Raw genomic sequence first — 15,611 nt, 5'->3', positions numbered from 1 at the left:
ACTGGGAATTGTTACATTTCCAAAAATTGATCATAAACATAGTTACAACTATTTTTTTTATGTCTGCACGTGAAAAGACTTGAGTTTAACAGGCTTCAAATCTGAGATCATCCAGCCAATTTTCTAAAAATGTGAGATATAAAAGTCAAGAGATTTGACAGTTCTTTTTTTTTTTTTTTTGCCGTATGCGGGCCTCTCACTGTTGTGGCCTCTCCTGTTGCGGAGCACAGGCTCCGGACGCGCAGGCCCAGCGGCCATGGCTCACGGGCCCAGCTGCTCTGCGGCATGTGGGATCTTCCCGGACCGGGGCATGAACCCGTGTCCCCTGCATCGGCAGGCAGACTCTCAACCACTGCACCACCAGGGAAGCCCTGACAGTTCATTTTTTTAAAAAAATATTACAGTAGAATTTTCCATTTTGGAATTTTGGATATATTGGTAACATCTGGGGAGCTACTTAATAAGAATATATTTTAAATATAAGGTGGGTGTGGTAGGCTGGATAATGGCTTCCCCAAAGATATCCAGGTCCTAACCCCTTGAATCTGTGAAGATATGGCTTTATGTGGAAAAGGGGATTTTGCAGGTGTGATAGTTAAGGATCTTGAAATGGGAAGTTTATCCTGGATTAACCGGGTTGGCCCAATATAAACACGAGGGTCCTTATAAGAGAGAGGTGGGAGGGTCAGAGTTAACAGTAGGAGATGTGAAGATGAAAGCAAAAGCTTGGAGTGACACGAGGTTGGAGTGAGCCAAGAAAGGAATGCAAGTGGCCTCTAGAGGTCGAAAGAGGTGAGAAAAGATTCTCCCCTGAAATCTCCAGAAGAAATGCAGACCTGCTAACATCTTGATTTTAGATTTCAGACCTCCAGTACTGTAAGAGAATAAGTTTGTGTTGTTCTAAGCCACTAAATCTGCGGTAATTGTTACTACAGAAATAGGGGAGTAAAATAGTGGGAATTTTTCTTAGTTTTTTTTCCCCTTCAATTCAGAACATCTTACTCAAGTAGAAGTGTATCTATTTTACTAGATTAAAGGCAACATTCTCTTGCATTACATTGTTTTATGTAGATCTGGGATATCTTAATTACTGGCGAAGTTTCAAGTTTCGTTTAATTGAACTGAATCTTTTCGAAGGAATATTTGATTTTTGTTGGAGAAAAATAGGCTCCCTGAACAAACATTACTCAGACGTGGGCTTATTGTTTTTTTTTTTAATGAAAATGGTTTATTACATTTTCTTGTTATGAAAATATTTATTCTCCATGAATGATTCAGGAAATAAAAAGGTATAAATAAGAAAGTCAAAGTTGTCTGTAATCCTACCATATCTGGAAAATGCTCTGATATCAAATACAGTCTAATCTTGTGGCGTTTCCCCTGAAAGCAGTGTGTTCTTCTCCAGTTGATTATCAGAGAATGAGGGCTCTGGAGGTGGGCTTTGGACCCGAGAATGAGCTTGCGAAATGAAAGAAGTAACACTGACAGTTATCAAGGGTCTGTGTGGTGTTTAGCCTGATAGAAATGCCTCAAGTTGTCCTGGAGCCATGGGCTAGGACAGGTGACTCTAGCAAGGAACCCAGAGGATACAGCTAGACTTAGGCCCTATGTGTATATGTAGAGCCATAAATCATGTTCCTCCTAAACACTTCCCTTTCCTCCCTTTGCCCCAGATCCTTCCGTAGGGTCTTGGTGAAACTTACGGATTGGTCTCTTCTGCTGCAGAGAATTAATTGAAATTCTGCCTCTGGGGTGGAGTCACAGAGGTTAGCATAATCTCCTCTTCCCAGGAGCTTAGGTGTTACCAGCATCCAAAGCAGGGGTCACTTCGTGTTTGCTGGCTTCTCCTAACATCATGAAATGCTGTCTGGCTGCTGCAGAAGCACCAAGTCCCTTTACCCATCAGGCACTGCTGCACTAGCTCTCATGACTCTCCTTGGAGTCACTTATCTGCCAGGGCAAGTGTCCAAATCCTCCAGATATGAAGCACAGGAACCATCTAGCATTGGTTGACTTGTGTGATGTAACGTTACCGAGGCAAATGCAGTAGGAGAATGACTGGTGCTACCTTGATTTCAGCACCCAAATTAGAGAACTGAATTATGTTCCCTTCTTCAGTTTCCTGTTGTGTGATGACCTAAGCCTATCTCCTGCTTCAGACTCTTCAACCAAGAGATGTAGAAGGGAGTCTGGACATGACTACCCTGATGTTGACCTTGTCTTCCATCTCATGGGTGAAGCAATGCAGGGGCAGTTCAGAGGTACTTCTCAGTCCCAGGTTCACATTGTCTAACCCAAAGTTGCAGCGGTCATAAGCTGAGGAGGCAGCAGCAAAGCGGTGTGATGAAGAAGCTGGAGCTAAAGAATGCAAGGGACCTGTTGCTAAAGCATGTGAGACAGCATCCTGGGGGCCTTAGAAGTAGCTGGAGTTCATGGTGAGGGGGACTTGATTTCTGACACATTAGTGGTAGCTCAGGCATGTTTATTTGGGCGTGGAAGGTAAAGTGATGGCATGTGGAAGTTGGAGAGCCTGCCTTTTACACTGGCAAGCTGTCGTCTACAAGAGCAGCAATAGGAGATCCTTGTGTCATGTAGCGCTGTATGTTTAGAGGCAGCAAGAAAAACACCTGCTGGGCTGCCTTGTACGGCTGTGTAGGATTTGCTCTGAACAGTTCTGGTCTATGATGTACATAATTTTCCCTGGAGTTTTACAGTGCAGCTGCCCTGCCATCTGATTTCTGTGTATTCAGGTATCTGAAGTTCAGTGGGTTGTCTGACATTATCTATCACATACTTGAGCATTAAAACCCTCAGGGGTTTGCCAGAGTCTTAAAAGACATTTGACGTCCATCTGTCTAAAGATGAGACGTCTATGGAAATGTGTGTGTGAGTGTGTCAGTGTGTGAATACGTGTGTGTTACAGCATGATCAACTTTGTTTCTTGGGATTCTAACGAAGTTATAATTGTAAATGTGTGTGTAATCTGCAAGACTTTCAATCCTGTTGCCTTTGGTAATAACCAGGCTCAGAAGTTAACGATTAGGCAGTGCTAGATACAGCTCTTTGGGGGCGTGGTTGTGATGAGATAAGTGGATATACGGCCCTAATTTTTCTGTAGACAATTTAAAGCATAACATTAAAAAATTTCTTCTGGAAAACAGACGTTGGATTCATGGTAGTTAAAATTTCTGGCTGGAGATAACATCTTGCATTAGACACTTCGCACTCAACCATCGATTCAGAGAGGAACAACAGAACAGATAATCCCATATGTAAAATAATCCAAAACAGGCTTTATTTGACGTTGGAATGCAAAGTAGCAGCTTCGCCTGTAGTTGCTCTGAGAAAGCAAGCTAGCTCATTCAGAAGCAAGGGGGTGAAGACTTCTTGCAGGTGTTAGATATTACCTGATTTCCCATTCTTCTTCACGAAATGCCGTCTGTCATTTTGCTCCACGTTGAGTACGAGTGAAACCTACTCTTAGATGGATGAGGAGCGTTGTGCTGGTGAGAGAGGCCAGGCCACCAAGGCCAGTCTGGGCTTTAAGAATGGCCATTCTCTCTCAGCTTAGGTTGTTTCTACTTCAGGTTCAACCCCAAGCCGTGCAAAAGACTAGGTAAGGAAAAGAAAGAAGTGGACACAGCTCCTTGTTACTTCTCTGGTTCTTCAACAAATCCACCTAAAGTTTGGTCGGTGTGACCCATGTGGAATGGGGAATCCTTTAGGTCAGGGCAGCTCTGGGCAGGAGCAGACTGCCGTTATGCCGAAACTGCACAACTCAGATGGGATTTGAACCCAGCCAAAACTCAGATTGGGACTCAAACCCACACTTTTAATTGAAATCACACACCTGTTCTCAGGACTTAATGAAACTCAGGTTCTTTATGTCTCGTCATCACAGAAAGAAATCAGTGAGAGACAAAGTGATAGGTAAGAATTGGATTTATTTAGAGATACACACATTCCAAAGACAGAATACAATCTCTCAAAAGGTGAGAACGGCCCTGAAATATGCGGTGGTTAGTTTTTATGGGCTGGGTAGTTTCATAGGCTAACAGGTGCGAGGATTATTCCAACTCCTTTGGAGAAGGGGCGGGGATTTCCAGGATTGGGGCCACCACCCACTTTCTGGCCTTTGATGGAACTGTCATGGCACCTGTGGGTGTGTTATTTAGCATATGCTAATGTATTACAATGAGTGTATAATGAGGCTCAAGGTCTACTGGAGGTCGAATCGTCTGCCATCTTGGGCCTAGTTGGTTCTAACAAGTTTATGCCATGTCCTCAATGGCTATGTCATTCTTTTAAAGGTTGTGCCCTGCCCCCTTCCCTCCTGTTTCAATATCACTGGGCTGAGAATATGCCACATTGGCATTTATCGGCTACCTACTACCATATAAGGGATTCCTAGCCGGGCACTAGTCCTATGTTCTTATTCTTACTGACTACACCTGCCCAAAAGGTCATTCCAGAGGTTTGGTTTCTATCTTTCGGGGCACAGGATTCACTTGGCAGTCTCCACTGCCTCGTTTTGAGCTCTGGCTAACAGGAGCGAGGGTCAGGCTGTGGTTATCCCCCGTCTTTCTGAGGCATGGCTGACCAACCTGAGACTATATTTGCCAGCCTCCTTTGTGGCTGGGTGTAGTTAGGTGAGCGAATTCTCACTGATTATATATGAGTGATACTAAGAATACAAGTGGTACAAGAACCTGAATCCTTGATGACGTAACTGAGCCGGGGGATCCAATCAGTCCTGCAGTGGTTGGTTGTGGTCTCCTGCTGTGTAAGATGATTATACATGGCCTCACTGTTTCAGCACTTTGAGTCAGGGTTCTTGCAGCTGAAAGCATGCAAATGAATACTGAGGAGGCCAACTAGTCCATCTCTGGGCTTCTTGTCAGCGTTTCGTCCAGAGCAAACACGACTGATTTAGACCTTTTCAGAATTTACAGGCTTAACTCTTCTGCCAAGTGTGTTTTAAATTTAGCCCGTCTCCTTCCTGCTGTTGTTTAAGCACATGATTTATTGTCCTGTCAGTAGAGAAAAACTCTAGGTGATACACTGAGTGTTATTTTGTGAATCTTCCCAGCTACTTCTATTCCGGTATTAATTAATCTCTGGAACTTTAAGACTTTCTTGATAGATCTTATTTTATAACCCTTTAAATTGAATCCAAAGCAACTAATTATATTCTAGTCCAATTGATCTCTTTTTTTTTTCTTTCTTCAATTATACTTTAAAACTTTTATGCTTCAAAAACTTGGGAGTGAATAATTGTTCTAACACGACTTCCAAACTCCACAATTGCCCTAAGTTAGGAAAGGCCTGTAAACAATTAATAAACAGAAACCTCAATTAAATAGAGTTGGAAGACCAGAAAGGGAGGTCTCAAGCCCTGAGACAATAGCAAAGCTGATGAGAAGAAAGACCTGATTTCTTTCCTGGCAGGGACTCAGCCAGTGAAAAGCTTTGGACTCTTTCTTTACTATAGCCCTCGAACTTCCTTCTCCCCCTCAATAAAAACGCTCTCCTTCCCTTGCTCTGTGGGGACTTGCATGTGCCTTGCCATGGTTGGAAACCCTGAATTTCAATTCTCTCCTGATCCTGAATAAACCCATCATTGCTAGAGGAATAGCTGGCAGTCTATTTGTTTTAGGTCAACAGGCCCTTTCAGCTTTCAAAAGCAATCCTTTGGAGGGCCTCCGGCTTCTACCTGCTCCCTGGTGGCAAAGCCAGTGTCACATGTTTTAGGTTTTCATAACTTCCAGGGACCAAATTCTGTTATCTATTTCTGAGTAACAAATCATACACAAATTAGTGGCCTAAAATAACAATAATATATTCGGCTCACAAACCTGTGATGTGGGCATAGTTTGGTGGGGTTAGCTCATCTCTGCAGAGTAATGACAGGTGAGGTTTCCTTTCAGATAACTCACTCATCTTGTCTGTTATATTGGTGCTGGCTGATGGCTAGGGGCCCAGCCAGTGTTGGTTGCTGGTTGGAGACTTGATACCTTTCTAGAGTGGCCACTCCACGGAGCTAATTGAGCTCTTTCACAGCATGGTGGCTGGGTTCCAAGAACAAATGTTCTAAGAGAGGGGAAGAGGAAGCTATCAGTCTCTTAAGCACAGCATCACTTCTACAATATTTTGTTGATCAAGCAGTCACAACGTCTGCCCAGTTCAAAACAGTGAAATGTAGCAGAAGTAACAAAGAACTTGCAACCATATTTACCAAGTAGAAGATATTAATTTTATCCAGATTTTAAAAACCAAGAAAAATGGAAACACATAAAAGTTAATTAATTTCCTCAAGGTCACGCAGCTTGAAAGCATAGAGCTGAGATTTTAATCTAGGTGGTATTGTTACAGACTCCTAGTTCTTTACAAGTACACTTTTATGAGAAAATTTGACAAAGGCAAACTTTTTACAACTGATCACTATGGTTTAATATTAAGTCTGCCAATCAAGGCCTAAAGAGAAACAAGTCTTAAAATATATAAGTATAGGAAGCACTCCAGTTGATCAGTGAAGCCTAACTTTTATTTCAGTGTGGTGATGTAACAAATTTTAACAATTATTAAACAAATTTTTTAAAATTTTATTTTTTATAATTTTTATTGGAGTATTGTTGATTTACAATGTTGTGTTAGTTTCAGGTGTACAGCAAAGTAAATCAGTTATACATACACATATATCCACTGTTTTTTAAGATTTTTTTCCCATATAGGGCATTACAGAGTATTGAGTAGACTTCCCTGTGCTATACAGTAGGTCCTTGTTGGTTATCTATTTTATATTTAGTAGTGTGTGTATGTCAATCCCAATCTCTCAATTTTTCCCTCCCCCAACTTACCCCCGGTAACCCAAATTTGTTTTCTACATCTGTAACTATTTTTGTTTTGTAGATAAGTTCGTTTGTACCCTTTTTCTTTTGGATTCTACATGTAAGTGATACCATACGATATTTGTCTTTCTCTGTCTGACTTCACTCAGTTTGACAGACTCTAGGTCCATCCATGTTGTTGCGAAAGGCATCATTTTGTTCTTTTGTTATGACTGAGTAATATTCCATCGTATGTATGTACCACATCTTTATCCATTCCTCTGTTGATGGACATTTAGGTTGCTTCCATGTCCTGGCTATTGTAAATAGTGCTGCAGTGAACATTTGGGTGTATGTATCTTTTCAAATTATGGTTTTCTCTGGATATATGCCCAGGAGTGGGATTGCTGGATCATATGGTAGCTCTATTCTTAGTTTTTTTTAAGGAACTTCCATACTGTTCTCAATTGTGGCTGCACCAATTTACATTTCCACTAACAGTGTAGGAGGGTTCCCTTCTCTCCACACCCTCTACGGCATTTGTTTGTAGATTTTTTTGTTGATGACCATTCTGACCATTGTGAGCTGATACCTCATTACAGTTTGATTTGCATTTCTCTAATAATTAGTGATGTTGAGCATTTTTATATGTGCTTTTTGGCCATCTGTATATCATCTTTGGAGAAATGTCTATTTAGATCTTTTGCCCATTTTTTGGTTGGGTTATTTGTTTTTTTTAATATCTATCTATTTATTTATTTTGGTTATGCTGGGTCTTCGTTATGGCATGCGGGATCTTCGTTGTGGCATGCGGGATCTTTAGCTGCGGCATGTGGGCTTCTTAGTTGTGGCATGCATGTGGGATCTAGTTTCCCCACCAGGGATCAAAGCCAGTCCCCCTGCATTGGGAGTGTGGAGTCTTACCCACTGGACCACCAGGGAAGTTCCGGTTGTTTGTATTTTGATATTGAGCTGCATGAGCTCTTTGTATATTTTGGAAATTAATCCCTTGTTGGTTGCTTTGTTTGCAAATATTTTCTCCCATTCTGAGGGTTGCCTTTTCATTTTGTTCATGGTTTCCTTTGCTGTGCAAAGGCTTTTAAGTTTAGTTAGGTCCCATTTGTTTGTTTTTGTTTTTATTTTCATTATTGTAGGAGGTGGATTGAAAAAGATCTTGCTGTGATTTATTTCACAGAGTGTTCTGCCTATGTTTTCCTCCATGAGTTTTATAGGATCCAGCCTTACATGTAGGTCTTTAATCCATTTTGAGTTTATTTTTGTGTATGGTGTTAGGGAGTATTCTAATTTCATTCATTTACAGGCAGCTGTCCAGTTTGCCCAGCACCACTGATTAAAGAGACTGTCTTTTCCCCTTCATATATTCTTGCCTCCTTTGTCATAGATTAGGTGACCATAGGTGCGTGGGTTTATCTCTGGGCTTTCTATTCCTGTTCCATTGATCTATATTTCTGTTTTTGTGCCAGTACTGTGCTCTTTTGATTACTGTAGCTTTGATTACTGTTTTGGTTCCTCCAGCTATGTTTTTCTTTCTCAAGCTTGCCTTATCTATTCAGGATCAAATTGTAAAGTTGTTTGTTCTAATTCTGCGAAAAATGCCATTGTTAGTTTCATGGGGATTGCATTGAATCTGTAGATAGCTATCTGTAGCTATCTTTGATAGATATCTGTAGATAGCGTTGTAGTAGAGTAATTTTCACAATATTGATTCTTCCAATCCAAGAACATGGTATGTCTCACTATTTGTTTGTGTCATCTTTGATTTCTTTCGTCAGTGTCTTATAGTTTTCTGAGTACAGGTCTTTTACTTCCTTAGGCAGGTTTATTCCTAGGTATTTCATTCTTTTTGAAGTGATGGTAAATGGGATTGTTTCCTTAATTTCTCTTTCTGATCTTTCATTGTTAGTGTATAGCAATGCCCGAGATTTCTGTGTATTAATTTTGTATCCTGAAACCTTACCTGATTCACTGATGAGCTCGAGTAGTTTTCTGGTAGCATCTTTAGGATTTTCTATGTATAGTATCATGTCATCTCCAAAGAGTGACAGTTTTACTTCTTTTCCAATTTAGATTCCTTTTATTTCTTTCTCTTCTCTGATTGCCGTGGCTAGGACTTTCAAAACTGTGTTGGATAAAAGTGGCAAGAGTGGACATCCTTGTCTTGTTCTTGATCTTAGAGAAAATGCCTTCAGTTTTTCACCATTGAGAATGGAGAATGATTTTTGCTGTGGGTTTGTCATATATGGCCTTTATTATGTTGAGGTAGGTTCCCTCTATGTGTTTGTGGTCTCCTTTCCACAGGCTGCAGGACTCTAGTTCCTCTTGCTTCTGGTGTCTGCCCCCTGGTGGGTGAAGTTGGTCTGGAGGCTTATGTCATTATCCCCTTGATAAGGGGTTTGGCTGGTGTTGTGGTGACCAGAACCTGCCCTGGATATTGAGCGGGGCCTCCCCTTTGCTCTGTGGTTGTCACTGTCCTGTCAGGGGCACGACCTGCTCCCTAGTTGTTGGAGTAGAGGCCCCCAGATCTGTTTCTTAGCTGTGTTTCTGATCTGCAGTGGGAGGTAGGCAGGATTGGGGCATTTCCACTGGGAGGGAAGCCACTGAGTATTCCTCCTCTGGAGCTGTTCACCTGTGAATGTGCTCTGTTGTGTCCCCTTTCACCCATTGTGTGGGCTTGCAAAGTACACTGTTGTTGGAACTGCTCTCCGTCCCACCTTAACTGTGGGTATGCTGGCAATTGGCCTTGGTCGCTCTTAGGCATTGTTTTCACTAGGCTACTGGTGCAGATCCACTGAGATCAGGTCCCAGGACTGCAATAGTTGTGCACCTGGACCCGCTGTGGGAGCTATGGAGGCAGCTCAGACTCTGGTCTGTCCCAACTCCGTGTGTACGCACCCACATAGCCTACAGCTGCTAAAGCCAGACCCTTCTCAGCTGCAGGAGCACTTGTTATGGGTTCTGATGTTCCGCAGGTGCTGAATTTAGGAAGCCATCAGCGGAGGTGTAACTCCATGGTTCATGCAGCCAGGAGGAGATTTCAGCTCTTTTTCCTTAGTCACACAGCCCCTGGGACTCAGCTATGGTTTCATCCCCCACTCTGCATGTGTTCCTCCCACCAGAGTCTGTTCCAGAGGTTGCTGGAGCATGCGATCCCATCAGGAGAGAGGGGGCTAAGGTGGTGATCAGGCCGCCCAGGAGGTAGGGTGCTGTGTGGCAATCCAGATGCACGAGCCCATCAGGCAGGAAGGAGCCGAGGCGGAGACTGGGGTGCGTGGTCTGCTCAGGTGAGGAGGGCGCTGGGGTAGCAATTGGAATGCACGATCCCGTCAGGCAGGAGGGAGCCGAGACAGCGAGTAGTTTGCCCGGGCCGGGGTGGGGGACGGAAGAGGCAATGGTGGGGGCGTTCGAGCCGGCTCTGGAGGGGCCCTCCCTAGTGCCCATGGAGGCGGGGGCCAGCGCGTGAGGAGAGAGGCTGAAATGGCGGCCCTGCCCTCTGCGCATCACTCAACAGTGGCACTTCGCTTCTGTGGTGGCCAGGGCTTCCTCCACGAGCATTCTGGGTTGTGGAGCTCCCCACTCCCGTCTCCCCAGGCTGTCTCCTCACAGCCAACAGCAGTCGGCTCTCTGGGTCTGCTCTCCAAACTCCACATTCCCCCGTGTGCACTGGTGGACACCCGCCTCAGCCTGGGCTGTGGCATGGACCATCCCTGTAGGTCTCACTCTGTCCTGCCTGCCACAGGCCGGTTGCTGGGCTCTCCTCCTAGCCCCCGAGGCTCCCCTTCTGTACCAGCTGATCTCCTCCCTAGTGAGGGGGCTTCCCCAGATGCAGGAACCTCTCCTCACCTTAACCTCCCTGCCAGGGGTGCAGGTCCTGTCCCACTTCTCCTCTTCCTTTCTTCTTTCTTTTGTTCTACCCAGTTATGTGGGGATCTTTCATGTCCTTTTAGGTGTCCAAGGTCCTCTGCTAGTGTTCAGCAGCTGCTCTGTGAGAATTGTTCCATTTTTAGATGTATTCTTGGTGCCTTTGTGGGGAGAGATGAACTCCACGTTCTCCCGCTCCTTCGCCATCTTGAGTATCATCTAAACAAATTTTAAGTGTTTTTTTTTTTGCGGTACGCGGGCCTCTCTCTCTGTTGTGGCCTCTCCCGTTGCGGAGCACAGGCTCCGGACACGCAGGCTCAGCGGCCATGGCTCACGGGCCCAGCCGCTCCGTGGCATGTGGGATCCTCCCGGACTGGGGCACGAACCCATGTCCCCTGCATCGGCAGGCGGACTCTCAACCACTGCGCCACCAGGGAAGCCCCAAATTTTAAGTTTTAATAAAATTTAAATTTTAAATTCCCATTTTTATTTTGCTGGAATTTGGTAAGAGGGAAAATCTGGTAAGAGGGAGAAAAAAGTAAACTTTTCAATCAATATAATTTCCCACAGGCTGTTCTGCCAGGTTAGCCAGTACTGAAGCCAGTTTACCATGGACATTTTCTAATTTAGCAGACTCAATGTGTAGACCAATTAAACAGATTAAGATACCAAATACTTTTCTTTCAATTAAAAAATCCAAGAGAAAATTTGCATGAATAAGAAAAATGATAGGCAAAGCCTCTGACGGAAGAAAAGAGAAAAATTTTAAGAATTTCTAAGCAGTTGAATGAAACAGGATGCTTTTGGAGGTACAATCTGGTGGTCCTGAGAAAGATAAAAGAGAAGTGATTGCCAGAGAAAAATAGAGAAGGGAAGCAATAAAGTGTCCTAGGTTAGAAAGCTCCAGTTTTTAACATGAATTCTCCTGGAAAGTATATATATATGTATGTATGCATTTATTATTTTATTGTACATTCAAGATGATAAATAATTTTGAGTTTAACAATGTGGTAAATATTAAAAGATGGAGGTCCACTTGTATTGTCTTCCAAACGTATTTATTAAATATGCTATTTATTAAATAACTTATCATTTTCTTATGTAATTGAACTACCATAAGGATCATTTATTCTCATGTATACTGGATGCTGCTTCTGGACTCTATTTCGCTCCACTGGTCTATTTGTATTTGTCTTATACAAATACAATGTTTAATTAATTATAATATTTTCAAACATGTGGTATATCATTGTGGTCCTTTTCTTGGCTGCTCTTTGGTAATAGTATTTTTTTTAAAAAACTAACTTGAAGATTATTTTTTTCAATTGGAAAAAGCTATTGAGTTTCTGATTAGAATTTCATTAAACATATATTAATTCAGGAAAAAAATTTAAATTAACTTTTCAGTCTATCCAGTTTAAAATATGATCTGATCTGGTAATTTAAATTTTTTTTCAGTATTTTGTTTTGTCATTAAAAAAGTTCAATCTGTAGTCTATTTCTCTTCCTACTTCTTTTAAAAAGATGGTATGCTGCTCTACAGGCATACTGAGTCTGTCCTCTCGGGAGTCTCCCCTTATGCTTATCACTGTTCATCTCCTTTCACTATGGTTGGGCATGCCATAGGCCTTTTTTTTTAAATTTTAATTTTATTTACTGTTTTATAAAGCAGGGTCTTATTAGTTATCTGTTTCAAACATATTAGTGTATATATGTCAATCCCAGTCTTCATCACTACCCACCCGCCCCGCTTTCCTCCCTTGGTGTCCATACATTTGTTCTCTACATCTGTGTCTGTATTTCTGCCTTGCAAACCGGTTCGTCTGTACCATTTTTCTAGATTCCACATGTATGTGTTAATATATGATATTTGTTTTCCTCTTTCTGACTTACTTCACTCTGTATGACAGTCTCTAGGTCCATCCACGTCTCTACAAATGACCCAATTCCGTTCCTTTTTATGGCTGAGTAATATTCCATTGTATATATGTACCACATCTTCTTTATCCAATCGTCTGTCGCTGGGCATTTAGATTGCTTCCATGACCTGGCTATTGTAAAGAGTGCTGCAATGAACATTGGGATGCATGTGTTTTTGAATTATGGTTTCCTCTGGGTATATGCCCAGTAGTGGGATTGCTAGGTCATATGGTAATTCTATTTTTAGTTTTTTAAGGACCCTCCATACTTTTCTCCATAGTGGCTGTATCAATTAACATTGCTACAATAGTGCAAGAGGGTTCCCTTTTGTCCATGCCCTCTCCAGCATTTGCTGTTTGTAGATTTCCTGATGATCACCATTTTAGCCAGTGTGAGGTGATACCTCATTGTAGTTTTGATTTGCATTTCTCTAATGATTAGTGATGTTGAGCATCCTTTCATGTGTTTGTTGGCAATCTGTATATCTTCTTCAGAGAAATGTCTATTTAGCTTTTCTGCCCATTTTTGGATTAGGTTGTTTGTTTTTTTAATATTGAGCTGCATGAGCTGTTTATATATTTTGGAGATCAATCCTTTGTCCTTTGATTTGTTTGCAAATATTTTCTTCTATTCTGATGCTTGTCTTTTCATCTTGTTTATAGATTCCTGTACTATGCAAAAGCTTTGTTTCATTAGATCCCATTTGTTTATTTTTGTGTTTATTTCCATTACTCTAGGAGGTGGGTCAAAAAAGATCTTGCTGTGATTTACGTCAAAGAATGTTCTTCCTATGTTTTCCTCTAAGAGTTTTATAGTGTCCCATCTTACATTGAGGTCTTTAATCCATTTTGAGTTTATTTTTATGTACGGTGTTAGGGAGTGTTCTAATTTCATTTTTACATGTAGCTGTCCAGTTTTACCAGCACCACGTATTGAAGAGGCTGTCTTTTCTCCATTGTATATCCTTGCTTCCTTTGTCATAGATTAGTTGATTAAGTGTGTGGGTTTACCTCTGGGCTTTCTATCCTGTTTCATTGGCCTATATTTCTGTTTTTGTGCCAGTACCATATTGTCTTGATTACTGTAGCTATGTAGTATAGTCTGAAGTCAGGCAGTCTGATTCCTCCAGTTCTGTTTTTTTCCCTCAAGATTGCTTTGGCTATTCGGGGTCTTCTGTGGTACCATACAAATGTTAAGATTGTTTTGTTCTTGTTCTGTAAAAAATGCCATTGGTAATTTGATAGGGATTGCATTGAATCTGTAGATTGCTTTGGGTAGTATAGTCATTTTCACAATATTGATTCTTCCAATCCAAGAACATGGTATATCTCTCCATCTGTTTGTGTCATCTTTGATTTCTTTCATCAGTGTCTTAGAGTTTTCTGAGTACAGATCTTTTACCTCCTTAGGTAGGTTTATTCCTAGGTATTTTATTATTTTTGTTGCAGTGGTGAATGGGATTGTTTCCTTAATTTCTCTTTCTGATCTTTCATTGTTAGTATATAGGAATGCCAGAGACTTCTGTGCATTAATTTTGTAACCTGCAACTTTACCAAATTAATTGATTAGCTCTAGTAGTTTTCTGGTGGCATCTTTAGGATTTTCTATGTGTAGTATCATGTTATCTGCAAACAGTAACAGTTTTACTTCTTCTTCTCCAATTTGTTTATTTTTTTTTTCTTCTCTGATTGCCATGACTAGGACTTGAAAAACTCTGTTGAATAATACTGGCGAGAGTGGACATCCTTGTCTTGTTCCTGATCTTAGTGGAAAAGCTTTCAGTTTTTCACCATTGAGAATGATATACTGTGGCGTTTATTATGTTGAGGTAGGTTCTCTCTATTTCCACTTTCTGGAGAGTTTTTATCATAAAAGGGTGTTGAATTTTGTCAAAAGCTTTTTCTGCATCTGTTGAGATGATCATATGGTTTTTACTCTTCAGTTTGTTTATGTGGTGTATCACATTGATTGATTTGCATATATTGAAGAATCCTTGCATTCCTGGGATAAATCCCACTTGTTCATGGTGTATGATCCTTTTAATGTGTTTTTGGATTCTGTTTGCTAGTATTTTATGAGGATTATTTCATCTGTATTTATCAGTAATATTGGTCTGTAATTTTCTTTTTGTGTAGTATCTTTGTCTGGTTTTGGTATCAGGGTGATGGTGGCCTCATAGAATGAGTTTGGGAGTGTTCCTTCCTCTGCAATGTTTTGGAAGAGTTTGAGAAGGATGGGTGTTAGCTCTTCTCCAAATGTTTGACAGAATTCACCTGTGAAGCCAGCTGGTCTTGGATTTTGTTTGTTGGAAGATTTTTAATCACAGTTTCAATTTAATTACCTGTGATTGGTCTGTTCGTGTTTTCTATTTCTTCCTGGTTCAGTCTCAGAAGGTTATACGTTTCTAAGAATTTGTCCATTTCTTCCAGGTTGTCCATTTTATTGGCATAGAGTTGCTTGTAGTAGTCTCTTATGATGCTTTATCTTTCTGCAGTGTCTGTTGTAACTTCTCCTTTTTATTGATTTGAGTCCTCTCCCTCTTTTTCTTGATGAATCTGGCTAAAGGTTTATCAGTTTTGTTTATCTTCTCAAAGAACCAGCTTTTAATTTTATTGATCTTTGCTGTTGTTTTCTTTGTTTCTATTTCATTTATTTCTGCTCTAATCTTTATGATTTCTTTCCTGCTACTAACTTTGGGTTTTGTTTGGTCTTCTTTCTCTAGTTGCTTTAGGTGTAAGTTTAGGTTGTTTATTTGAGATTTTTCTTGTTTCTTGAGGTAGGATTGTATTGCTATAAACTTCCCTATTAGAACTGATTTTGCTGCATCCTATAGCTTTTGGATTGTTGTGTTTTCATTGTCATTTGTCTCTAGGTATTTTTTGATTTCCTCTTTGATTTCTTCAGTGATCTCTTGGTTAATTAGTAATGTATTGTTTAGCTTCCATGTGTTTGTGGTTTTTTTCCCTGTAATCTATTTCTAATCTC

This window comes from Leucopleurus acutus, assembly GCF_964270905.1.
Source record: "Leucopleurus acutus genome assembly, chromosome: 9".
NCBI lineage: Eukaryota > Metazoa > Chordata > Mammalia > Artiodactyla > Delphinidae > Leucopleurus > Leucopleurus acutus.
Note: the sequence above shows the minus strand (reverse complement) of the source record.